A 27,884-nucleotide genomic window follows, 5' to 3' on the forward strand; every position below is an offset into this window, starting at 1 on the left:
TGTATAAAATATACTAACAGAGGCAAATGTATAAAATATGCTAACAGAGACAATCAATTTATATGTGCACTATAAGCATATATGTGTGTGATATGTTTTGCTAAACAAACTGCATTGTTACATATCTTTCTGAATTTGCAGTATACATGAGTATGTATTAGCGTCAAAGCTCTGGAGCTATATTTGAATGATGAAGTTACCAAAACAAATAGGAAACAGGAGACAGAATAACAGATGAATGCCATATTCAGGAAGACGAGTCCTTCGGTAACATGTTTCTGTGTTCCTTCAGCAGGGGACATGGTAGGAGATGATCAAAAGGGAATGAAGTGACACATCCACAGTGGGATCAATCTTTCCTTTTACCAGAAATAAACATATTCCTCTAGACATAGGAAACTAATAAGCAAGCAGAGCTGAAAGGGGTTCTAACAGGAATTCTAATCTATCATTAAAAATGTGGTAGATATTGCATGTTGGGACAGAGACTTTCATTACCTCAAAATGTTTATGTATCTTAGATCTAGATAGACATGAAACAAAACTAAGACATAAGAAGCCAGACTCTTACCAGACCTAAATCAAATATTAAGTTAGGAATAAAATGCAAGTGAGAAGTCTTCTGGCATATTTTACTTTGAGGAGTTGCTTAGTTGCTTGAATGAAGGTTGAAGATGTGGAAAATAATGTAAAAATGAAGTGGGTTTAGCTATTCTGGAATCTTCATGCAGCAAAGGATATCTTCCTTGTACCCTGTGTTGTGTGGGTGGGGGGAGGGGTTGTTGTTGTTGTTTTTGGTTTTTACTTTTATTTTTAAGAAGATACGTATTAACTAATCTTCAAAGATGCATTATTACCTATATCGGTGTTAAAAGTATTCCATGGAGCATGAACGAATTCCCTTTTGTCACCCTTGACCAGGTTAGGAAAAGCACTCAGAACATGCTAGTTTTCTGTTGTTCCACTCTAGGAAATGTTTTCAAGACTTTTTTATTGCTTGTTATTTTTTTCTCCTGTCTTCCTTCCTTTTCAGTATTGATGTCTGTTTTGTTTTGCATGTACTTTCACCTTTACATAAATAAGTAAACATTACTTATCCAAAGCCTATTAAAACAGGAGTAAGGAAGTGCTAGCCTTCTGCAGGTTTTATGTATGCTAAAGTTTGAATAGTGAAAATTTCATTTACTATACAGATTTGTGTGGACTGAAATTAAATTCCCTGTAATGAAATTCATTTTCATGCAGGGGAGTGTTCTTACCTAAAAATCCTTGTCTCTGTGTAAAGAAATCTAGTGTAAAACATGATTATTAATATGAAAGCATGTAATTAAGCCAAGTGATATGACATAGATGAGTTGCTGAAACACTAACTCCAGGGAGTCTTCAGCATTTCTAGCCAAGACAAAGATGTAATCTTGTGATTACTCTCATCTGATTCTAGAAATAATCAGTACAAACCAGTATGGGTGGGCTGCAAACTCAAATGTACCTCAGTAATGTAGAAGATGCTAAAATCAAAAATACAAGAGAGGAAAGAAATGATCTCTGTCTAAGCCTGAAATTTCCTTATTAAATAGAATAAAAAGATTTTGAGACAAGTGCATTGTCTGAATTAAAGAACTAGGGAGCCAAAGCTGAATGGCCAGGTTGGTATATACAAATTATAGACTTCTAGACTTATTTATTTTTTTCCAGAGGGTTATAATTTCAAATAGTTAGTGGAAATAACACATGTATTTAACAAACAAACCTAAGCCATACAAACATTAAAACTTTGTCAGAAGACAAATTTAGAGCTGACACTATTTAAGTGGTATCTCATCTTGAAGGCTCTTGGTTAGCAATAAAATTGAGATAAATTATTAAATGTAATAACTAATTACATTATTATCTACCCACTCAAGTGTTTGTAATTATCTTTACTGTCAGAGTAGGCACAAAATGACACAACAAAATCCAGAGATTCAAAGTAGTTCTCAAAGAAGAAAACTGCAGAGAAATTTTGACTTGCTTGTGCGTTTTTCATAGGCAGTGGATATACCTGAGAACATAGTTGCAGTTGCCATGGAACCTTCCAGTGAGACTCCACAACCTGCAGAGTTGCATAGCACCTCTCAAGAGAAGGGGATATAAAGTGCTCCTATCTGTCAGAAGCTGCAGCATGCGCTGGCACAGATTTACCACCCTTTAGTCGTGGATCCTCTTGTGCCAAAATGAAAGCCTGGCGTCTTGTGAGTAGGACCTACTTAATGAGTCTCCAAAGTGTAGTTTAGAGGTGATCCCTTTTGAAAACCACCTGTGTGACAAATCCTTTCTCATCTTTTCAGTGAGAGTTACATATACCTCTAACTTGCTCTTTCTAAAGAGCTAGTTAGTCTAACTTTCTAAAGAGCAAGTTAGCTCTGCTAAATGTTTTTTTTTGTTTGTTTGTTTTGTTTTTTAACAGATAAAAAATATTGTGTTGTAATACAGTTATTAATATAATTATATAATTCGCTGTTATGGTAATTGCTTATCAACAGGTTCTTCTTAATTATCAGGTTGCCTATAAAGGCCTAATCTAAGATCTATACTAAATGCAAAGTGAAGCAGTAGATGACAAGTTGACAAGTTTGGGGTTATCTAAAATATCAGTATTAAGAGTCTAATTTTATTTTCTTGAGCTAAATAATAGCCAGAATGTATCATTATAGTTGAAAAGATTAAAAGGCAGATGAACTGCAGTTATGACCTCATGTTCAAGAATACATATCTTATGCATTGTTTTTTCTGAAGAGCTCTGTCTTAAGCTTATTGTGCTGTTTCCAAACTGCTTAGGTCACTTATAGTTGTGACTCTGGTCAAAGACTTTCTCCAGCATTGTGAACACGTCAAATTATTGTCTAAATGAAAACTGTGGTCTGGTGCTTAAGGTATTCTCCTCAGCGTTCAACTTTGCCTGTCAGGTAGGTATTTATTTTCACTCTGAGTAATAAAAATAGGTCATCTGATAGGAATATACAGAGTTTTTGCTTATTTATTTTTCTTGCTGTGTGGTTTTTGTAGTTTGTTTGTTTGTTTGTTTTTGTGTTTTTTTTTTTTGTTTTGTTTTTTCTTTCTTTGTTTCTTTCCAAACATCAACTTAGTTGAGTAGGAGAAGCTCTGCAGTAAGAACTCTTCAGTTTATATCAATTGAGTAGCTCAAGATTTAGCAGATGTAGGTGAAAGTCCTTTGAACTGTGCTTAAGATTTGGGAAGACACTATGCTTTTAGGATAGACTATTGATGACGGTTTAGGATCAGTGGTGACTTCCAGGGGCTTCTTACTTTTCTGTTGCTAGCATTCTGCCATGGTTCCAGCTATTTCCAAGCAACAAAATTAAAGGAAGGGGTGAGTTGGACCCAAAACAAATATAAAACATTTTTGCGATCCTCTCCCTGTGAACAGTGAAGTGCAGCATTGTTTTTTTTTTTTTTTTTTTTTTCTGAATGGGGGCTTCCTGGGTTCCCTGGATGTGTGAATGAATCCCATTCTTTTACAGTGAGGACGAGCACTAGTGGAGGAAGCTTCCTTATCCTGCCTTATTACTGAGTCTGAGTTTTGAGTTGGAGAGATCATCTCTTCAAAAACTCTCAGGCTCAAAAGGTATTTCATTAGCCTCTGTACTGAGATTTCCAGTGAGTGCCAATTAGTTTCAGGAGGCATTTGTTGCTGTAATAGAAATTTAGAAATTCCTTCTCTGATAGAAATAGTAATGATTGCAGGATAACACTATCAGGGCTAGGCTCACCAGGTCTCATGTATATTGTCTTGGCTGAATGCTTAGTAATTTTGTAAATTGTGGTAAGTCACAGTATTTGGACTACATGCAGATCTGTTTCTCAGATGCGATGCATCTGAGTCAGCTTTCTGTAAATAATACATGCTTCCTGATCGGTCTGTCCTTTGATTTCTGTAATCATCATTTTGCCTATTATCTCATTGCAACCATACTGAATAAACTCTGGATTGTTTTCAGATTTCTGTAATTAATTGCTCTGATTCTGCAGAGTATTATTGAATGTGTTTATTTGCTTTATATTGAATTTTAGTGCATTTTTATATTAATGGATGTTTTCTGGCTCTTATTTTTCATTTCTTCTTTCTGTCATTCCATAGACCTTTTTCTCCTAGCACATACATTTTCCTTTAAAACTAATACAAATTACCAGTAAGATGTTGGTGCCATGTTACCTTATTGTTCAACTTTACTTTCTTTCCAGTTAGGGCAGATATTTATTGAATTTGTGCCCATTCCAATCGTTGTTCTCCTTAGTCTATTAAAAGAATATAGTTTATACTTATTTATTTATGTATTTTGTGCCTGATGCTCTGACATCACAGTCACTTTAAAGTCTGCTCAGTTTTTTGTTATTTTTCCTGGTAAAGGGCATTTACTGGAGTTACGGAAGGTATGGAAGTGTATGAACTGTCATAATATAGTGGTAGGAGACGGGCATAAATTTATTCACCCTTATAAAAAGAAGAGACTACCTCTTCAGGCTCAGGTCTAGAGTGGAGAGTTATGGCATATTGCCTGAGCACTTGTGTCATTTCTTGTCGTGATACAAGAGCATTTCTGACCTCCTCTCTCACAGGATGGTGGTAGGAATTTTTTGTTATTTTCTTTTTCTCTCCAAGGTCTGCTTGAGCCCTTGGCATGTTTCACCATTTTGATAAAGCTAATCTCACTGCTCACCAGTTTTGGAAAGCCCAAGTCTGTGATAACTCATCCTTAGCCCGTATCTCTAAACAAGTCAATGAGAAGAGAAAATACAGCTAAGTTTGAAAGTTTGTATGGGGGAGAACTGAGTTACTATAGGAAAAGACTGCTGAATAACAGTGCCTTATGCTATCAGCTTCCAGAAAGGTCTTTAGATATGCTTTTAGCTTGTTTGGACGGTGAAGTTCAGCATCTTTTACTCATGTTTTAGAGACCATTTTTTTGTCCTCTAGTAGGTCTCATTGGGAGCACCTGGAGGGCATGTAGCTGTGATTCACCCAACAGACCATGTGTCACCTCTTGCTTCATAATGTGATTGTGCCTCATTGTGTACCTCTACTGTTAGCCTCCATGCTCAAGCAAGACCTGACTTTGGATTTATCATCACTGGAAGTTGAAGTCCTTTCACTTTGTTATTGCAATACAATAATCAGTGGCTAATGAAGGACAAGAGTTCAGGAACACAAGTGTTTTGGTAAACAAGTGAAAGACAGCCATGAACAGCTTGCAGGTGTTATAACAAAGGAAATTTTAATCAAATGTGTGGAAATGTGGTGTCTTGATCCTCCAAGGCACTGAGAAACCTTCTGGATGAGGCCCTGGGCCCTGACCCATGTCTGGAGAGGGGATTGGATTAGATGACTTCTAGGATTCCCTTCCAGCTTAGATTACTCCATTACCCTAGAACTAGATGAATGAGTCTTATTGTGAAACTTGATTTGAATGTTCATGGACTTCTAAATTAGAAAGGAAAAGAGTACAAAACTAGCATCTTATTTAACTTCAACTGCTTTAATCAGCCCTTTGATCACTGAATACACTATGTGGTTCTCAAATTTCTCTTACAGAGTTATCAAGGTACTATTCTAGTAAGATTCCCCTCCCCTCCCCCTGGGGTTTTGCCTTTTTATTCTTCAGTTAAGCAAAAATCTTTTTTATCTTATCTCTTTATAGTGTGAATCCCATTCAGGTATCCTTTTTTAAAATTCTGCTAATCTCATGAGATAATGTAGAGGGTTTTTGTTTGTTGTTGTTGTTTTTAACCTGGCCAAAAGTTGTATTTCTCTCACAATTACATATAGGTTGGAGGGACTGAAAGATGAAAAATGGTTACAGTTAAGGAAAGGAAATCATGAGCAAGGCCAGGTGTTGACATCAGTATATGGAGCTTAGAGATCTGTCTTAAGATATTTTAGAAAGTAATTCTTCATGGACACTGTCTGATTTACCTGTATACAAAGAAGTTCTGCTAGAAGCCAAGATGTGTGGAAGTAGAGCTTTCAAGCTTGAGACAAAGATTTAATGGTTTTCAGAGTTTTAGATTTGAAAACAAATAACCCATTTTAATGCGAGAGAGCTGCCTGCTCAAGAAACCAAGTTCTGCTTGGCGGAGAGGTAATAGCTTTGTAAATTGGAAATTGCCTCAACAGCTTGCTTAGACTAGGTAGATGTAAACATGTAAAGAAATGGTGAAAAATGAGGGGCGGGGAGGGGAGAGGGAAGAAACTCTGAACATAAAGTTTTTCCATTAGTTCTGAGAAATAATCTGGAAAATGCAAATGGAAGTGTGTTTTTTTTGTTTTTTTTTTTGTTTTTTTTTTTTTTGTTTTTTTTTTTTTTTGTTTGTTTGTTTTTTTGTTTTTTGTTTTTTTTGTTTTTGTTTTTTTTGTTTTTTTGTTTTTTCCCCTCAGGGTGATTGAAAGAGGCTCTTTTACTTCTAAACAAAAATGAAAGGCTAAAGAGAAAAAGGACAATCTGAAGGCCACTAAATGTATGCCATTTTTGATTAGATTCTCCACACCCACTACATGCATGTGGCTACCCCAGATTTAATTTTCCTTTAATTCCAGTTGCTTGCTTAGCCTACGGTTCAGGTAAAAGTTGTTCATTCCTCTTTAGTGGTGCTTTGAGATTCTAAAACCACGTTTCTTATATAGCTGTACTTTCAGATTTAATTCCAGAAAAGTGATGTATGTCATCGACCTTTACTGTGCTTGTTTCAAAACTGAAGTAAGCCACGCACTATGCAATTGCCACTGTACCATTGCAAGTCACCCGGAGAGGCAGACCAAAAAATATTCTTAACAGATAAAAATAATAACATAAAGTAAGCAGCAGTAACAGTGCTTACATAACACCTTAATGATCTAATTTTTTATAGGGAAACACACACACCAGGCAGAGTTTCTCAGCTCTAGTATACATTAGAGGAATCAATTTGCCCTGTAAGAGAGAAAAAAGAAAAAATAGCACTAAATAAGCACAAGTGTGATGAATTTTATACTAGTGAAGAGCTTTCCCCTTGGAGAACTCAGTGAAATTTTCTTTGGATTTATGAAGTGATAAATTAAACTTACTTAATTAAAGAAGAAAAACAAGCTGCCTAGCCTGCCATAAGCTAGTGTGTGTGATCCTGCATTACCATGAGATCTTCAGAGCACTAGGGTTTTGTGAATGTCCCATACAGTTGGTTAGCATTTGGTTTGTCTACTTTCATGCCTCTCAAGCATGGTATTGAGGATTGGATTCTGTATTCTGGGTTAGGACACTTGCAGTATCTATGATAAATGAACAACTCAAGGGTTAGCATTTCACAATATGTGAAATTTCAAGGCTTTTTCAAGTAATTTTTAAGTTCATTCATGATTTCTAATGTCTTCTGCACCTCTTTCCCACTCCTTCGAGTCAAATTAATATTGGGTATAGAGAGATCTTCCTGTAATGTTTATTGGGGTCCATTCATTTAACAGGAAGTTGTTAAGGTTATCAAGCTGTGAAAGGTTTTTTTGTTTGCTTGTTTGATTTAATAAAACAACAAACAAACAAAAGACGCTGAAATTGTGTAACTTTTCTACTTTTTATATGGCCATTCCCAGACCTAGGGAATGGAAATGACTAGGGAACGTAAATACAACTGCTGCTGCTTATATTTGGCTGTTACCAATTCCAGTGGTAGATCCGTTAATATTTTTGTTCTAAGTTTTCAGTTAAAAAAAAACAAAAACCACAAACCCAAAACCACCCACCTTATGTCCTCTTTTCAACTTGTGTGTGCCCATTAAATATTGAGAACTGTCTTGAACACTAAGAAACAGTTTAGGAATTCATTTCAATTTTCCCCCTCAGAGTTTTACTAAACTTCCTCCCGACAGACAGATGCTTTTATGTAGTAATTTCTGGGAATAGTTTGCTTTCCAACACCCAGAGAAGATTTCCCTAAGTAGCAGATAGACCTAAATACATAGACGTTTTTCATCACTAATACATTTCATCACTAATGAATTAATTAGTAGTGCTCTCTAGAGGGGAAACATTTTCCAAGTTTTAAAGTGTATTTCTTTGAAATCCCACAACTCAATAAACAGCACAATGTCACTAGAGTAATAGGAAGAGCAGGGAGTGTGGCGAGGGCTTTCTTTTTCCCACTTTTATTCTTAAATTGTACATATCAAAGAGCCTGTTGTCTCATCAGATGTAGGAAAATAACATGGTCAGTGATACATGGGATTTAATGACTTAAAATAATAGAGTATAAAGTTGTGTCCTTTTTCTTACAAATATTTTATTATTTACCAAAGGAATTAAGTATTTATCTTTAACCAACGTTTCACATGTGAATGAATTTCCATTTTTTCCCACATTTATTCAATTAATCAAGTTCTCTTGTACTGAAGAGTACAACGGTTATTCAGTACAACTATAACTTACTGTTATAAAATAGAATTTGATATAGCATTCTAGTAGTTCAGCTGATTTTACATGGAACGGTTAAAAACCAAATTGAATAATATATAACATAAGGATTTACATTATAGAATATATGCACGTGTATGCATCCGGTCCAGTGAACTGAGAACTCGTATCAGACATTTGGAAGAGACATCAGAAAATGCTGAAGTTGGTTTCTTCTTCTGACTGGTTGTTGCAGTTTAGCTGAACACAGTTACTGTTAAACAGGAGTAGATAAAGAGAGTATATACCTCTATTGATTTAAAAAAAAAAAAAAAAAAAAATCTGAAAAATAATAATTAACATGGTTTACAGCAAATGTGAAAATGCAAATAATTTGAGATTATGTTAAATTACACTTAGTGGTTGCTCATTGGCTAAAGTAGTTTACAAGGGTGCAAAAGTATCTGGTTTATTTCCCTTAGGAGAAAAATTTTCCCAACACAATCTCTGTAAAATAAAGTTCTTCCTAGTCAAATCGTGGTTTTTTTTTTGTTTGTTTGTTTGGTTGGTTGGTTTGGTTCGTTTTTTTGAGTAATAATTAGCATTTGAATTTATTTACTAGACTAGGCAGCTAATAGGGCTTCTACCAAATATTTGTGTGCCTTCTCAGGGGCTAGATAACGTATTTTCAAATTATATAGACTGGTGATATCAACAAAGTTGCTGTATTAGTTCTCTCTTGGCTCTGAGATATCATTTAAAGCTTCCATTTGTGTATGGCCCTATTCTGTTAATGGAAGATAGTGATCTAGTTTTTAGTTATAAGTTACCTATGACTCTCAGATGACATCTAACAGTCTCTTGCATGATTTAGTGAAAACTCACACCTGCCACTTGCACTAGAGAAGAATTATGTGCTTAGTTACATTTTTCATCTTTTCTTTTTCCTGCTTTATTATGTTTCAATCACAATAAAACAGAATAATTTTAATTATAGCTGCTAAGGTTTGCTTTCCCACTGCAGGACATAAAGGTTTTGATAAGTTTTTCATATTTTAAGTCAAAAGAGTGAAGTTCCAGGAGTGCAGTGTATGAAGGAAAGACAGTAACAGGATGACTGATGGAGATGGATCTTTGTAGCCAAACTCTTCTTTGCAGTGGATTTTCTGCCAAGTTGTTATGAGCAACTGACAGAGGGTCTGTAATGGGAAAGCCAACATTAAGTAGGATGATGTGGCTGAAGCATTGAGGAAAATAGCTTTGCAACTGTGAAAGAAAATGTAGGCTACACATCTGGTCAGAGGCACGTGCCACTGATGGAATAAGAACCTCGGTGATTTCTTAAATGACATTAAAATTAATGCTATACTTCCATCGCTTTGCTTCTGCTACCCAGCCACATGGCTTTCCATATTTTACGGTGCACACATCATTTGAGTTCTGAAGAAAATTTACTTAGTCAAAAAGTCATCTGTATTCAAATTATTCATAAGGAAAATAGCATCTTAGGCAATTAAAATGTGTGCTGGGCAAAAGAAAATGTTGCTTCCTGAAAGCAAAAAGCAGATGCTTCATCTACTAGAAACCCTGTTACAAATGCTTTTCTGTTATTAAGCACCTAATATTGAAAAGAAATTTGCTCTAATCAGAGGGGAGTCATACAAGGACATGGGAGAAGACTTCTTTCAGTTTACATTGGTGCTTTTCTTTTTCTGTTCTTGATGTAGGCCTCTTCTCTCAAAAAGAAAAAATCAACCCCAAAATAAATCCAAATGTTCTTGCTATTTGTAAGGAATTGTACATTAGTTTTATTTTCCTTGTATTTGAAATGCTAAGTGTGATTTATCCTGCACAAATTAATTTCTTTTTCAGTTTGGCCTGCAGTTACACAGAAGAGGGGAGGGCAAGACTGATGCGATCAGGTTTTGAATTCTGGAGTTGTGTTCCCCATATGGCACGAGGGCTTATTTAGTTGAAGAAATGTGAGCAGAGTGGACCTAGAATAAACAGTGCACTCTCATCATCAGTCTTTGACAATTTACTAGGAAGGGATATGAGATAGCCCATATTTAAAATTAGTCTGAGAGAATACGGTAGCATGCTATATATCTTTTACCCCCTTAGAATATAAATTACCCCTCTTGAGCCATTAAAAAAATTGGTTTCTGTTTGATGCATGTCTAGTCACTGATCTGCAATTTATGACCCTTACAGCAAAACTGTATTATTTGGGTTGTCTTTTCCTTATAAATGAATAACTCCTGTAATCATTCTCCTTGAGTAGTGTTTTTTCGTTCGTTTGTTTGTTGTTTTTTAAATTGAAGTTTGCAAACCTACATTGGAAAAGCAGATAAACTGCAACTCCCACCCCCCCCCCCAATTCCTGTCCCAACAATCTATTTGATGGTTGGCTAAAAGCTGATTTTAGTCATGTTGATTCTGTACCACTCAGTGTTGTAGATCTGAAGGTGTGTGAAATTTTGGGGTCTTGAGCATCTCAGTTGAATGGAAGTGCGGAGCAGAAGAGGAATAAACTACATTAAGTTGTTGCCTGTATTTCCCAAGTATGTGGAAACTTACAGAAGTTGGGCTATGGAATCTCTTGTTGGCTGGGCAAAGAGCCAACACAAGAGGCTGCTCCTTCTGGACAGCTGCACCCAGGTAAATGGGGTGCAGCAGTGCCTGTGGGCCACGGAGACAAGGTTTCTGTTCCCCCCTACTCGAGCCAGCCAGCAGAGCTGGAGAAGAGCTGTGAGAGAGCCTACTTATACTTTTTCTAGTTGAAGAAATCATTCGGTGAAAGGAGATAATTCTCTTTCTGGTCTATTTGTAGACTACCTGCTGATGTGGTTTTCACCTTTCTTAACCTCTTCAGTCCATCTCTGCTGCTGAATCAGATGGAGTGCTTAGAGCTGTAGTGTACCATTGATTTCCAAGCAGAGCCCTGTTGGGTTCCGTGGGGAATTCTCTTTTAAAAATCAATGGCATAATATGATTCAAAATAATAAAAAGAGAGCAAAGGGACATGGAGTTTAGTTCATCCATGACCTGTGATATTGAAAAATCTATTAGATACTTGCATCACATAGAGCATATACCAAGCATTGTTGTGAATGCCTGGTTCACAGGCTTAATGCCTTTATTTTAACACAACTTATTTACATAAACAGAGGAGAACTGTCTGAAGAATGGAGTCCTTGACCTACCTTTTAGTTACAATTCATCCAAGTTTTTGAATTAACTCAATAAACTATAGCTATTTTTCACTCATTACAGTCTTTTAATACCAGAAAATGCATTTGTATTTTTCCCCAACAGCTGTATCAAAAGAATACACACATAATCATAAAATTCAAAACACTTCCAGCTAGGGATAATGTTTCTGTACTTGTGAGCATTGGTGGTTTTTTTTGTTTGTTTTGTTTTGTTTTCTCCATGTTACAGTCAATTTGATATATAAAATCAAATTGAAAACTACAGAATCAAGGTCAGATCTGTTGTGAATTTTAAAAACTTTTTATGAGAACCTAATGTTGTAAGCATGGCTTCATTAATTTTATAATTTATTTGTAGAGTTTTCTTGTTCTGAATTACAGGTACCTTTCATCACATGTGCTGTTGCTATCTTCCTTACTACTTTATACTCTTCAAAAACTTAAGGCCTCAATTTTGTTTTGGCTTTGTGATCCTCCAAATTAACAGTACAATTATCTCTCTTCCCAGTAAACAATTTCCACTCTTTGTTTTTGATTCTTAACATTTTTTTTCCTTTCTTTACCAGCTTTTATGCCCAGGTGCTTCTCTTTTGAAGAATCATAACCAGAAATCTGATTTTTGAGGCTGGACCTCATGATATTTTGTGTCACGGATTACCTAGTTGAAGAAAAACAAGTTGGTATCCGTGACTGGGGAAAAGGAGGCCAACTTGTTATATGTGAGCTAAATAGTTATAGTCAAGAATATAAATGGGTCATTTTAGTAGTTTCTGGGAGTAATCCTTTGTTTTGTTCAAAGCATGTTGTTATGCTCTGTCAAAATATGCACATCTTTATATGTTAGTATTTTAAATAAATACCACATGCAGTCAGTTAGTGCTTATTAAAATGTTGATAACCAACTTTGTACATACAGCCAGCTTTAAGATAATGCAGGAGTTAGTTAGTGGTGTGCAGGAAGATAGAAAAATAAACTAATGAAAATCCTTTAAAACGATGACTATATTATTGTCCAAGTGGATGATAAATCGTACAAACCAGAGCAAAGTGTAGAGAATATAAAAGGGAGAGAGAGAAAGAAAAACAAGCCTTTTAAGTGGTTTAAGATTAACCACTTCTTTGGGCATGATTTCTAGATTCTTTATTAAATGTCTGTTTGGACAGTGCTGTAAGCAAGCCTGACTCTGGGGTTTATAGTGAATGGTTCCAGAACAGAAATGTGTTCCTTCAAAAAAGAACATTATATTTGAGGAGGGGAGGTGCTAATTAGAGAAACAGTAACGATATAACTCTCAAAAGCTACAAAAAAAACCCAAACAAACAAACAAACAAACAAAAAAACTTCTGGATATTAGAAAGCACAAAACCTTATGTGAGACCAACCAAGAGAGCTCCAAGAAATGTCTGCAAACTGAATCAAAGCTCATAAAATGCGAGACTATAACTACAGATCTTTGACCTTAGTAAGTGCAAGATCTTGTATAGCAGCTTACACAGTTCATGTCTGGGTAGATAAGAGTAAATGCTGAGCAAATCTTCAGGTCTTTCCTCTTCCTTCTGTAAACAGTGTCCTGTTTAAATGTATCTGGAATCTGTGGATCAGTGTGGGAGTCCAACTTGAGTTGCTGCTGCTCAAAGATAAATATCAAATGAAAATTTATAATCTTAGGGGAAGTAAACTATATAAAAATAAAGAAATTATACCTCAGAAGAGGTAGATGTGCTGGAGTGAAGGCAGCTAGATCTGTCACCAGGGTCTCACTGGTGATGGCTAAAGAAGAGAGACCTGGAATGAGTTTAATCTGGGAAGGGCCTTTTTGGCATTTTTCCCAACTATTTATAAGGAAAATAGTGGAGCATCTCAGCCCTAAGCTGTAAAAGGACAGGTCACATGCTTTTGCACATGATTTATCTGTATCATCAAGGAGAGGGATGCCAAGTGCAGCTGCAAGCATGATGTACTGTGGTATTTATATTTAAAAACATCTGAATTAAGCAGTATATTTTTTACACTTAGATGAATAGAACTTTGAAGAAGACAAGAATGATAGCTTTAGGTTGTGGGATGAAAAGTAAATAGATAAAAACAAGGAAGGGAAATTGGTTGAGTTTATTTTATTTTTGATGGCTTCCTGTGTAAAGCTGGAAAATGATCAAAGGCAGATGATGCATGTACATGTTTAAACCTCTTCTACCCCATTTTTATTATTTGGGTGCATTTTTTTTGTTTGTTTGTTTGTTTGTTTTTCAACTTTAATATTGAAAGTTGAAATCTTCAATCTTGAATATTTTGCATTTTCTGAAACTAATCAATCAAAATGAAATACATCTAACGAAAACAATTGGTTAAATTTGACCCACTTAACAAATAGAAAATGAAAAAAAATCTAGTTTCATAAAATAAGTTATGTCTTCCATAATATTAGATTATAATTCACCATTAATTTTAATCATCTGTTGATATCAGGCCTCTTACATATATAGCCACAATAAACTTCTGTATGTGCTTTTGTGTATTCTTCAGATTAATTTCCCAATGCTCTTAATGTTCTGCAAATATTCTCTCTTAAAATACGTTTGCTGCAACATGCAAAGGTGTCGTTTACACTAATCAGTCAGTACTCTGTAGTCTAACATTATCTGCGTGAAGTGAAATGCCCTCAGAATGTGGTATCTGTTTAATACTTGCTGGTATCTCATAGCAAAAAAGACCCTGATAACTGTGATGTGGAGGCTTGTTCTAAATCTCACAGAAGATAGTAACTGTGTGCATCTTCAGTTCAGTGGTTGATGGATCTGGCACTGAATGGGAAAGAATATGGCATTTTTTTATTGAGTTGTATGTAATGATACTGAAAGCATGTGTCTTTAAATTTCTGCCCCCCACTCCCAACCCCCCCCTTTTGTTTTTTGAACATTTTGTTTTATCCACTTGGATTTTTTTCCGTAGGTGCTAAAAAATGTAAGAATGATTGAACCTTCAGCATATCACCTATCAAATGATCTCTGCATGAAGGTATAACAGAAGAAATTGATTTTCACTTTTCATCAATATTTCTAAACTGTAACACATATTTTGCACTAAGAAAAGATGCATCACCCTGGTTGCTTTTTGTTTGTTTGTTTGTTTGTTTTTTCAGTATTCCTGAAATAAACTGCATTAAAAGCTACTAGCATGGAAGTTTCAGATTAGTAATTTACAGCCTACAAATAGATTTCTTTCTCTCAGTGATAAGTCAGTCAGTGAACCAAGTATTGTACATGTATGATGGGCAATTCACTCACTGGATGTGATTTTTATTTTTATTTATTTTTTGTCATTTCTCCTCAAAGCTTGAGGTAGAATGAATTTTGACTGAGACTTTCTGGACACTTCCAAATTTGAATGCTTTGTTTATCTGTTACCAAATAGGTTCTGATAAAGCACGATGCACGAAATGAGCATGTTTTTCATAAGCTCTCTTTGTTATTACTGAGAGAGTTGGAAATATTGCTCCAAACTTGTTGGGTTGGAACTACAACATTTTTATGTATTCTCATTCATATTTTTTACCCAATTAGTAGCAGACTTCATCAGCTGATTCATAAAGCTGCTCTCTGATCCCTCATACCTTCTCTACCTTTGGTGCTAGCTCACATAGGGGGATGTCTTTGTATCTCCTGGGAGACCACATTTTCTAGCAAGTGCTGATGCTGCATCTTTTCTGGATGAATTTGTTTTTCTATGTTTGTTAAGCTTTCTGCTTTGATGTTTATATTCAGATAAATGTTACTGTATATCATATTTCTTTTCCTAGAATTAGATGTGAAAACTTGCTTCTGGGAGAGGCAAGACTGAAGTGCCTCATGAAGTGCTTAACAAGACAGCTGAACAAGACACATTTTCAATCCCATTTATCTATTAAAATTATTTCTTGAGGACCTTGTGAAGGTTTGATTTAAAGGTATATTAGAAGAACTATGTTAAAGACTCCTAGAAGGCTTTAAATTAAATGTTCTTATGAAGTAAACCCTAAGTTTAATCATTTATCATGCATGTTTGGGTTGAAAAACATTACAATGTATGTTATATACACACATGTAAGTATTAACATAAGTAAACGGGATTGATTGGATTGAGTCTTAGAGTATATACTCTGTTCCCCAAAAGATGTTTGTCTTAAGGAACTCTAATTACAGAGAAAATTTAAAATCATTTCCAGCTATCACTCAGTGGTTTAGTTCACTTATCTAAGTACCAGTTACTTTGTATTCAGATATGTACTTTAAATAATTAACAGTTATATATGGAATTACGTGTACATTCATTGTACTTTTTAATGATGTTCCACAATACATAAATGTGCATCCTGAATGCCCATCCTTAATATTCTCCAGATCATCTTGAGAACATATTGAACAGCTGTAGGCCAATACCTCTGAGTATGTTTTCTTTTTGTAACACCAGAAAACCAAACTTAAGCACAGTGAGAATGGTGTTACATTAGTAACACCTCTGCTTTCCTTTTCTCTTTTTAAGTACACGTCTTTTTCTAAGAGTGCTAGCTCTTGAGCTAACATTTTCTATTTTTTCATACACTAAGTAAAACACTCTTAGCTTAGAGGAACGAATCCTATACTTGAAACTGGTTCTGGGCAATCTTAAAATCAATTTTCAGTTACTTTATGTGTTTCAAGTCACGGTTCCTATAATCTGTGTTTTTGTTAGAATCTGTCCCTGTCCTAAGCATACACCTATTAGTAAACTGCTGTCATAAATTTGTGCTTTATGGCACCAAGGTCTTGCACAAGTGCAGCCTGGAATAGATGGATCATACTGAGGTTACAAACAGTCTGACTGGTCTGGAAATGAGATTCAAATTCCAAAAGGAAATGAAAGACTTTGTTCAAGGACATAATGATTGGACCTTAAGCCCCAGCTTTTCTCTAGTTTCACCATATGAAGGCTGTAAAGCCTGCACATGGGTAGCAGTGATCTAATGCCTGAATAAGGACGCAAACACTGCTCTCGTTCATACATTTTGAAATTGGACTTAAATAGTCATGATGGGTGACAGCAATGAAAAAATATCACAATGCACTCACCCATTATCTCCAAATAAAATACTTAATAGATAGGTAGGACCTTAGTTAACAATTGAACAAAGGAAACTGTAAATCTTACAGCCTAATCAAATTAGAAATCAATATTTCCTTTCCCTATTTTTTTTTTTAAAGCAAAGCATTGAAAAAGACCATAACGTTTTAGTCATTTAGCAACACTAAATTAAATTAATGTCTGTGGGCTAGACTGTACCTCTAAGCACAATAGCTCTAAGGAGGATCGTGTGTGAAGGGAAGGGAAAATGAGGGAGTAGGGAGAGAGCAGAGTTGGTGGTTTGTTTGTATGCACACAAACAAGAACTGTGGTCAGTGCATGCTAATGTGAACAAAATGCCACAGAGGAAGCCCTGAACAGGACAATCCCCAGCTCTTGTTATTGTTTCTACTAAAAAAGAGTACACACGTTTTGTGGTCTGTATAAACGCAAGGAAGGTTGCCTTTCCCCAGAGTAGTTGAATACAGCTACCTTCAAACATGCAGTACATCCAGCCCCATCCTAAAAAACAACAACCCCTCCCTCTTTTTTTTTTTTTTTTTTTTTTTTTCCTTTCTTTCCCCTCTTTCTTTCCCCTCTTTCCTTCCCCCAGCAGCTTGATTTTGGAAGGACTTTTATTTCATAGAAAATAAAAACTATCGATTTTCTTTTGAAATATGAATGAAAAATAGATTTTTAGATTTACAAACAAATTAAAATTCTGACTTTCATCCAACCTGTATCAAAGACCAGAGAGTAAATTCCCGCCTACTCTATTAACCTCAATAATGTTCTGAATCTTTACACCAGCTAAGGCACAGCTTCCAGCATCCTCATTTCTAGCAGTCATTCATTGGGTACCTGAGGATAACTCACCATTTGATTGAGCTGCACTTTCACAGCAGGTTCTTCTTTCTCTTCTTTTTCTAATTCGCTTCTTTTGTCATTCACTGTTTTCTCCTCTCTCCATTTCTCCTTTTGCTGTTACTCTGTGATCAGACTCTTGCTAAAGTGGCATCCTGAGTTTGCTGAATTAACTTTCTGAGAGAAAGAAGACAGAAAGGACATTTGTATATGCCTGTTTATCCTGGATGTATGACGGCATGACAGAATATATTCATGTGGGAATCTCTTGGGATAAATTGTTGATGCAGTCTACAAATATTTCCAGACCATACATACACCTTTATGAAATCTGTTTGAAATATTCACATGCCTTTTATTGTGGGAGTAGTGGTGAGAAAGCTTACAAACTCTCTTTGCGTAAGAAAAATTCATCTTTTTCTTGTGCACGAACTCATGTTCATTCCACATGTGCTGAATCTGTGAAAACAATTGTGTGAGTTTTCTTTGCTGAAACGTGTTAAACTGCAGGTATCTAAAAATCAGAAATGCAATAATATATTCAATAGTAGAGATTTTTTTATTTAAATAAAAAGTGGTTGTCACTTGAGAAATAATAAGGGAGATAAAGTTTAATCATTTGTCATATACCATTATATTAGCTTTGATCAGAAATGAAGTTTCCATAATATGTGATGAAATAAGTGTAGGTTTGTGAGAGACGTTTTCACCTTTAAAATAATTTGGCTTAATTTCAAAGATGTGAACCAACAGTGTGCAATCTACTAGATATAATGCCTTTTTTCATATCCCACTTTATTCTGTTACTTTTTCCACTGAAAATCATGTTGTATTTTCAGCACAATAGATAAGTTCTTGTGTATGTAATTTAATACTTGCAGATGCTTATGAGTACAAATGGAGGAAAAAATTCTCAGAAACTGTCTTCCACTTTAAAGATGAAAATGCATGTATTTTTTTTATAGTGCACTTCATTAAGCTTTAACTTTTATTGATGTTTCTTTTCATTTATTCCAACTACTGTGATTGTAAATTAATTCTTATGAACTTTTTAGGCAGAAATAACAAGTAAAGATACCTGAGCTTAAAAGTAATTATAGGGAAGGGAGTGCTAAACAGCAAAAACACAATACAGACATAGAACAAGAGGTAAGGGTAAAAAACAGTGTTATGTGTAATGCAAAAAGATGTATTCCTAGTCCCTGGCCTGCTCTTTGTTTGTAATTTGTGTGTGTGTGTATACACGCAAACATGCCTTAAACCTGCTGCATTCAGTTTAATATTCATTTTTCCCTTAGTGCAAACAAACATCAAAATGGTATTATGCTCTTCTCTTTATTTAACTTCTGAAGACATGTGTGCCCCAAAGTGATTTTTTATTCAATATTTTATTCACGTAAAGTGTTAAGTAGGTTAGTAGGTACTTAACTGCAACTATCCACCTTCTCTATCACAGTACTCCCTTTACATTTCATGTTGAGTAGCTATGTTCTAGATGAAAAACATACCTCTTGTCTGTGGCCGAAGAAATCCACAACAACAAAATGAAGATTGAAATACCCCTTAACTGATTTTAGCTATGCTAGGAGGAGGCAAAGGCCTTGTTTTAAACTCTCAGTCCCTTCCTTATATTCAAGAATATTTCTGAAAAAACTGCACACTATGTAATTACAAAATAACACATCTGCATGCTCCTTCTTACCTGCTTTTAAACATAATTTTGAAGTCTTAAGAAGAAAAAGACAGAAAGAAGGGTATTTTCAAATACTCTGTCTTCCACCCAGTACCCTACGTTTTTTTGTGTGTGTCTGTGTGAAGCTTATAATGATATAAGTACTTTTCTTTTTGAATTCATGTTCTATATGAAAGAAATATGAAAATAAATATAAAATGCAAACAGCTGATTATTTTGGCAACAACCAAAACATTAATAAGGATCTTAGACAAATTTCAAATGCATGAAATTATCCCTGTAATAATACCTAACATTGGTTCTGTGTACTACTGGGTCAGTTGGGGATTTCTTGTTTTTATTTATTTGCTTTATTTAATGCAAGTTTTAATGTTAAAAGTAACCCTTGTATGATGTGCTGCATAAAACAGGCTGTGACAGAGTATTTATACAAGGATGCTTATGGTTGTTTGTTCTTATCAAAATTCAATTTCTCCAATGAGAAGTGACACTTGACATGACCATATTCCTTGAAATCATGTATAATATTATATACTTTGGGCTCTGTCTATAAAAAATTATGTACACAGCATACTCACTATGTTGTTAATTTTGTGGTGAGATTTCAAGAGCTCTTTAAGATGCCAAATCAGAACTCCAAAATAAATATCAGAAATATTAGCTGTAATATTTCTCAAATGAAGCAATCTCGTTTCTTTCCTACATAACTACATTTAATCACGAGGAAAGAAAAATAATTTATTTCAATTTATATAGTGAAATGTCCAACCATTTACTTTACTGAAGTTTTACTAGCTTTCTATAAAAGAGTTGCTTATGGAAAATTACGATTATTTATATTTATACATTGTAAGGACTCTTTTTGCAATACAAATTGTGTGACCCAAGATATAAGAAAAAAAGTATTCTTAAAGCTTCTTAAAGTATTTTTGAAGACCTTTAAATCTTATTTGTGTGTACACTACCTACTGGAATAAACTAAATTTGTTTTGTACTTATTGTGTTGGGGTATATCTAAAAACCTAAGCCTGCCTACTTCCTCTAGTTGCATTAGTTCCTCAATACCTGCAGCCTATCCCATATTTCAGCTAATTTGGTGACGTTGGAAAATCAATTCTGTTTTACAAATACTAATGCTGTGATCATTATCTTTGCTCTAAGGGCTTACATTTGAACACAACATAATTCAGATTAATAATGCATATTTAATAAATGCTAACATAAGTACCAAGGAAGCACTTTGGTTTCCAAATGAATCTCTGCATACGGTTGTAATATCTAATCAATAATTAATTATAAGCTAGTTGACCCAATAGACTCTTGCTACTTGCACATATTAAAAAAGAAGAATCTGGTAAGCAGATTGGAAAACTAGAAATATAATGTATAATCACTTTTTGCTCTATCTCTTCACTCAGGCACAAGATTAAGATTTATTTAGTGCTCAGGAGCCTGTGCAACTACATACATAAAATAAAAATAGAAGATAAATCCTAAATCTGGGAACAAGTATACCAACACAGTGAAATGGGTGTTTGACCCATGGTCTAGTCACATCCACTCATAGACCTGATATGCTTTCAGCAGACTCAGTTGTGAATCAGCCTTTATGCCTATGATGGTGTCTATTGCTCCCTTTTGGTTATTGATTCAGGTTGAATAGTGAAGTTGATGAAAGGACAGTCCTCACAAGGTTGTTATGATCCTTTCTGTACATTATAACTGAGGGATGAGTGAGTATCTGCCAATAACCAGTGCTGAACAGCCCCCAGTAGCTTGCACATGGATGCAATACAACAGAATCTACATCCTGCCAACAACGCACTAGAGCAACCTACTACTTTGGCACAGGAGATTGAAGAGTATCAAGTCCAAGCCCCATCTCTGTTGCAGAGCACCTGTGTAGGCTCCTCTTCATGGCAGAGCAAAGAGTGGTGACCAGTAACCTCAGAGGAAGCTGAATTGCAGATCAGAGCTATTTCTGTCTTTGGGGTAGCATCTGGCTTTGTCTAGTAAGGGGGAAGAGGAGGCAGAGAAAAGAGTTCTGTTCTCTTTCAAAGCACAAACATACTTTGATTGAAAAGTAGAGCTCATTTCCCAAAGAACTCCCCTCATTTCATGCAAGTGAAAACTGGAAGCCTGCTTCTCTAAGGAGCAGCAAATTGTGTCCCTTTGTCTGACACTGAGAAGTTCTACAGTGCCCTCTTTTGCCTAAGCCTGAACTAGCTACTGCGATGAAGACCTTGAGGTTTTAAACATCAGATATTGAAATATAGAACCATGCTCCCTTACAAGGTCAGTGGATATTTTTTAGGCAGTTCACTGTCATCAAAATTAAATCTGGTTTTAATATAGTTGGCTCTCATCAACCCTTTCACTAGCAGAAGCAGTCTTGCTGGGTAGCACTAAAAAAGTTATGTGACCTTTGAGAACCTTAAAGAATATCAAAAATAACTTCTTTCTCTAGTGAACAAGCATATGCCTGTTGATGTCATAAAGTGGAATCAGATGTGTTAGCAGTACTAGCACATCCCTTTGGTTTTATCTAAACAGTGGTAACAATGCACAATAATATTAACAAATATTATTGTTATTTTTGTGCATATTATTATTTGTGCATATTATTAATATGCACAATATTAATATTAGTATGCACAATAATCTGTCTTATTTAACAGCATCATATGCAATGAATCCTCAGTGATGATTTCTCCTAAATTTGAGTCCTAGTCCATAATGGATTTCACCCTGCAGGGAACCCTTATTCTTTTTCTGGGCTTGTCTGAGGTCAGGCTTGTCTGAGGTATGCCTTTCAGATATCCATAGCATGCTTACCTCTCTTTGATTTTCTGATTGCAGTATTTGGCACTTCTTAAATCAATTTGTAGGTGGCTTAGATCAGAGAACTGAGCTTTGAAAAGTAAGTAGCAGGCTTTTGGTCAAGATTTAGATGAAAGCTAACTTTTGTGAATTTCTTATGAGCTTAGTTGCAAGGTCCTAGTTGCACATGTAGGAATAGACATGGTTCATAGCATCTTAAAAAAAAGAATGGAGTGAAGGTCATGACTTTCCAAAAGTTCAGAAAGAAAGAGGATGGATCTTACCTTCAGGTTTGTGTTCTCCTTTGTTTACTGTTGAGAAATGCGTGTATTTTAAAAAGAAACAAAAAAGCCAACAAGAGGACCCTATATAGGTCAGGAATACATCAGTATACATCTCTGGTGGCTGTATCTCTGATACAATATCTCAAGATATTGCCTTGTTTTTTTTGTCCTTTACAGGGTTATGCTTGTATATTTATGAAACATTCACGGACTGTTAGTCTTGCTTTAGTAAGCAGGTAGTAAAGCAAGACAGTCTTGCTTTAGTAAGACAGCAGGCAGTTAGTAGATATACACTACTATGTATTGTTCCTTCTTCACTTACTAGCCATGCTTTGGTGACTCTTTATTCATATAGTATGAGCACAACTGTCAAAGACTTTACTAATTTATTAAATTAAGGATGCAGCAAAGTGATAGATATATGATTTAACAGGTTATTATTCTTCATTAAAAATGCAGTAGAACATTAACAGGGTTTTGTTCTCAAAGGTATTACATGTAGAGAAAAGAGAGAGAAGCTAGAATAGAAAACAAAGCTATGAGCTATTACAGGTTTCTATAATTTTAAAGTTGGATGAAAAATCATATTCGCTTATCCCAAAGCCTTGTTATGAGGTAAAACAGAGTTAGTAAGAAATCAACCCCACTGCTCAGAAATTTTGACAAATCTCAGCTCATCTTCAGATTGGAGCTAGATAAATCTGTTTTTTATTCTGTTTCTCTGTAGCTTTCATGGTAGTCACAGCTGTCTATTTAGTCACTGCAAAAATGCAGGGAAGTCTATCATCCTCATGATCAGTTGTGTTTCTGGCTATATGTATTAGCCTTACTCCAAAAAGTCTCCCATTGCTTTCTTTCCTGCTTCCTTAGATCCATCTAATTTTCATGAAAGGAGACATAGCAAACTAATAAGGAAATCATTTGTATTTTTATATAAATTATTTATATAAATTATTTTATATAAATTATTTTATATAAATTATTTATATTTTGCATTTTATCAAATGCATTTATATTTTTTCTGCTTATAAATTGCATATGAATAATTAATGAGCATGTTGCATGCATGAGGTGTTATATGCTGTAATAAGAACAGTAACACAACTATAGATGTTACTATCCACAAAACAAGTAACTCATTGCCCCTTTGCACTCTATGGATACAACAACTGGTTACCTATTCACAAAACCATAATAATCCTTTATTACCTTTTGTTATTTTTTTTATAAAGTAGGGTTAGATTCCTTATATTGAAAAAAGAGAAAGTGCATTTCTCAACTGAAAGAATTATTAGAATAATGTATCTATACTATTCTTCAATTAGAACAATATCCAAACTATTTTTCAAAAGCTTAATATTGAATTAAATTGTAATCTTTTTTTTTTTTTGCGTGTGTGTGTGTGCGTGTATGTGATGTCTGCATATATTTATTTTTCTTTTAGATTCTGCTTGTGCTGAACAGTCCCCATTTCCTATCTGATACAGTTTAATTTCATTATATTTTGGTGATGTGTAGGAGCAAAATCTTTGGTTCTCACCAGAAGTACAATTACCAGAACTTTTGTAAGAATTCTTTTGTTTGTCATAAGATTTCAAATTATGGGTATTTCATTGAGAACCTGTTCAAATAAAACACCTCTAGGACACATATGGAATAATGAAACATTCAGGCTTTGGCTGTAGCAATCAAGGGTGGAAAAGACGACCTACCCCTTTTGAAGTACTGCTCACGTTTGTACAAAATGCTTTATTCAGGAGGAAAGGTATATTCTGATCCCAGTTTTTTTTTTTTTCCTCTTTCTCTTGCTCTAGATAAACCAAACAAATTTCTGGTAATTGTACTTCTGGTGAGAACCAAAAGTACCAAGGTCAGCAAATAAAATACTGCATAGCCCTGGGCTTCATATTGTGCATTTGACAATGATCATACCTGGTGTGAGGCCAGGAGGAAAAAAAATATTTGGCAGGTAGGAGGTTAATTTTTCATATTTAGCCCATGCAATTTATATTTTTATGTTTTAATGTTCAGGAATACACTCCTTCCTATATCAAACCAATCATTGTAGCTAAGAATCAAAGGTGAATATGACTTTACAAAGGTTAAACAAGGAGTTAGTCTTGGCATGGTCATGATACTTTGTAAACATATCATAGTTTGTTATCAAATTGTGAGATAAACATAGCTTTCCATGTTAGGAAACATGAGATGTGATCCATCAGGATATTTAAGCATGTTTTACTTCAACATAGGTTAAAAAAGAAATGAATAACCACAAAACACTTCAGTGTACTTTCTATTTTGCTGAGAGTCCTGTGCTATGCTAGGGCCTTTGTTAGGATAGTTAGAGGAAAAAAAAAAAAAAAAAAAAGAGTAGAAACATGAGCAAGAGTCATTTACACTGAATGTGTTGTTTATTTTTATTGTCTTTTTCTTTTATCATTCATCATATTTCACTCATTTGAATGAGACATATCTTTCACTGACACTTTTTTTTTTTTTGGTCAACAAAATGCAAAGGAGAGGAACCTATACTTTCACTCATTGCATCTCTAATTTGGAAATACAAGATGTTCAGGAAGTCCTGTTAAGCTTGCAACGATCTATTGAAAATTAGCTCATTTGTATGAGCTGAATCGAGCACCAAAATGTCAGGTGTGCTCCTTTTCCCAGCATCATTGCTAATCTATAGTTTTGGTAACTGAAGAGAAGTGATGTATAATGAAAATGTCTACTGTGCTGTGTATCATTTGCTATTCCTTATTACAGTCAGCCATCTATTCATCTTTTCTGGATGTACTCATGAATAAGATGCATAACAAACTGATGCTCCGTTTTTTTCCTCATTAAGAATCTGATATCTTGTTCAGCAACACTGAAGAGGAAACGATTTGCGTTTGGTTCTCAGTGTGCATTTTATAACCCATAGAAAATTAAAAATAAACAGCAATATGCACAATGATTTCATAAACTTCCTTTCATATAAATTAGAAGCATTTCCAAAAAGGATGTCAGACAGAGCTTGTATGGTAGAAAATACCATAGAGGCAATGTGAAGGCTTCTTTTATAAGTAATTCATAGAATATCTGATGAATCAACATATATCAGATATATTCTATGCTTAGTTCTTCAGTGTGACAAAATTATTCTGGTTATCTTCAAATCTCTGTCCTTTAAATGTTCATTTTTAGAAGGCTTTCCAGTTCCACAGATTTATAATGTATAGACATAAATATATTTTTCAATACATTCTATGGAAAGTAGGAACAATCAGTAACTAGGGAGGTAGCACAAGATTTAGCTAACTTCTTGTTAGGTCCAGAAACTCATTCACAATATTTTAACCATAGTTAATTTGGGGTGTTTTTCTTATTCTGTTTTGAGTAAAAGCTCTTTAAAATAAAGAGTTGTTTATTATTATTATTGTTATTGTTGTTGTTATTATTATTATTATTGTTGTTGTTGTTGTTATTATTATTATTTATTTTAATTTCTAGCAGCACCTAACTCCAAGGTTGCTCAAAGCTCCTCTGTGATGCCACTAACAGATACTAAGTTTCTATAAATGTATGCTTTAGATGACTGAGATTTAGTTGGTAACAAGCTGAAATTTCATTATTATTCAAATAAATGTCCAGCATTTTACTTGGAGTTTGTGACAACAGGACCTGCTATTCTCTTTTTTGATGTGGATGTGCTGTTAGCTGGAAAATTAAAATTCACTTGCCCACCTGGGAATAATTTCATACTTGAAACAAGAGCTATTAAAGAAAGTAAGGAAAAATGTTAAAACGAAGTGGAAATGATGTACTCTCTCTCTTTTGGACTTTGTGATTGGCAGCATTTGGTGTGCTGGGCAGAGCTGTGGCTGGTATTAGCAGTGCTTCACTCACTTGCTGTGGACCACTTGCAGGGCCAGATTCTCATTCACTCAGTAAAATCTGAACAAAGCTTCTAGTTCATCTCTAATGTCTTCTGCTTCCAGTCTGAATGTGGTAGCAAACAGACCTCATGAAAACTCTCTAGGTAAATACAATATTTAGACCTTTGCTGATAGTCCATCATCTGGTTCTAGTTTATATATACAACCTGTAATGCATAGCTGACAAAACTATAAATTATTTTGAATAATCGCAGTGCAAATGCATCAGTCTAGAATTACTTATTGATACAGTCTCTTTGGGCTTGGAGAGTGTTTCTCAGTTAAAAGAAATATGAAAAGACCTGTTATCTTATTTTACACATGCAAACGTAAGTGACAAGTGTTTTTAAAATAACTCTGTCAATCAGTGTTATTTGTCCAGATGGAATTATGTTTTCCTTTCCACACTATCTGTGCCCATATCACTACTGCAGAATTCAAACCCCAAATTCTGTGTGTAGATGACTAACACAAGGACATGTTTTTTTAATAACTAGTTGAGAAGGATCAAAGAATACACAGTAAGTTACATGGAATTGGTATTGATCAACAAGGTTTTCTTGAAGCACAACAGGACTTTCAGCTGGCAGAAGGCATATATGAGGCATCTGAAGCACTTTGTGTGTGTATGAGAAAACAAAAAAGAGGAAAAAATATAGAAGGAAAAGAAAATGGGTAAAACAAATTGTGTTAACTCAAAACTGCAATGCAGCTATCTATTTTTCAGTTACTTTGTGCAATGCTTTGAAGCACAAATACTAGGCAAAGAAGGCTTGGCAGTTCTGCATCACATCACATAAGTAAGTAGGGTTGTTGTTTAATTAGAACTGAGTTTGTCAACTTTAACAACAAATATTACCCTTCAGAGATATATTTTATACTATACAGAAGCAAGAGAAAAACTACCTTCAATATTGTTTTCTACACTTTAAATACGATCTTTGGCCCAGCCTTCTTCATGTATAGGAATGAAATAAGGAACTGATCTTCTGTCATGTGAGAAGGTAAAAGACAAAACTTTGTTCTTTCCAATAACTTGCTTGTAGATTTTAGTTATTCAAAGATTAATTGCTTTGTTGAACAAGTGGGACTTACAGTTCTTTCAGTTAATAGCCCTTGGCTAGATTATTAACATTTTTTTTCTTTAATTTTGGCCAGACTCTCATCTAATCCCAGGATATGAGGGAGAGTTATTTACCCCCTCGTTTTCCTCCACCTAATTTAGCTATGTTGTTCTGCAGCTTGTCCACCTAAATTTGGCTTTCTTCCTTATGTCTTCTCTACCGCATTTCAGCTGCATCCAGCTCCTATCCCTGCTCTGTGTATTTCTTTAATACTGAACTTTATAAAAGTCTTGCATATAGTTTGAAAAATTAGCATGATGTTTCCCTCACCAAAGGTGTCTAGATGTCCTTCTGTCTCCCCATGCCAATTCCATATCATTTCATCATTAAAAGCCACACATTTATATAAAACATTATTGCAAAGAAAATAATATAAAATATTAGCAGCATAAAGAAGATACTTTATAAAAACTGTCTTTCCTCTGGATGTATTTCTTTGTAATAACAAACTGATTGTCATAAACAGTGCA

The 27,884-nt window shown here is 34.8% G+C and overlaps 1 long non-coding RNA gene across 8 annotated transcripts in view; it reads left to right on the forward strand.

Annotated features, from left to right (window-relative positions):
- The window catches only part of LOC311436716, a 149,683-nt gene that overhangs the window by 15,873 nt on the left and 105,926 nt on the right, over nt 1-27,884 (forward strand). For 3 of the 8 annotated variants that reach the window (XR_014693050.1, XR_014693051.1, XR_014693052.1), the window contains exons 4-5: nt 2,029-2,231; nt 2,818-2,945. This is a non-coding gene — a long non-coding RNA (uncharacterized lncRNA). Of the gene's footprint in view, nt 1-2,028; nt 2,232-2,817; nt 2,946-3,521; nt 3,626-10,286; nt 10,682-12,195; nt 13,031-14,579; nt 14,800-15,426; nt 15,640-27,884 lie in introns of those variants that run through there. The other 5 variants (XR_014693053.1, XR_014693054.1, XR_014693055.1 and 2 more) reach the window with 5 other exon arrangements.

This window comes from Aythya ferina (genome assembly GCF_964211825.1).
Source record: "Aythya ferina genome assembly, chromosome: 4".
NCBI lineage: Eukaryota > Metazoa > Chordata > Aves > Anseriformes > Anatidae > Aythya > Aythya ferina.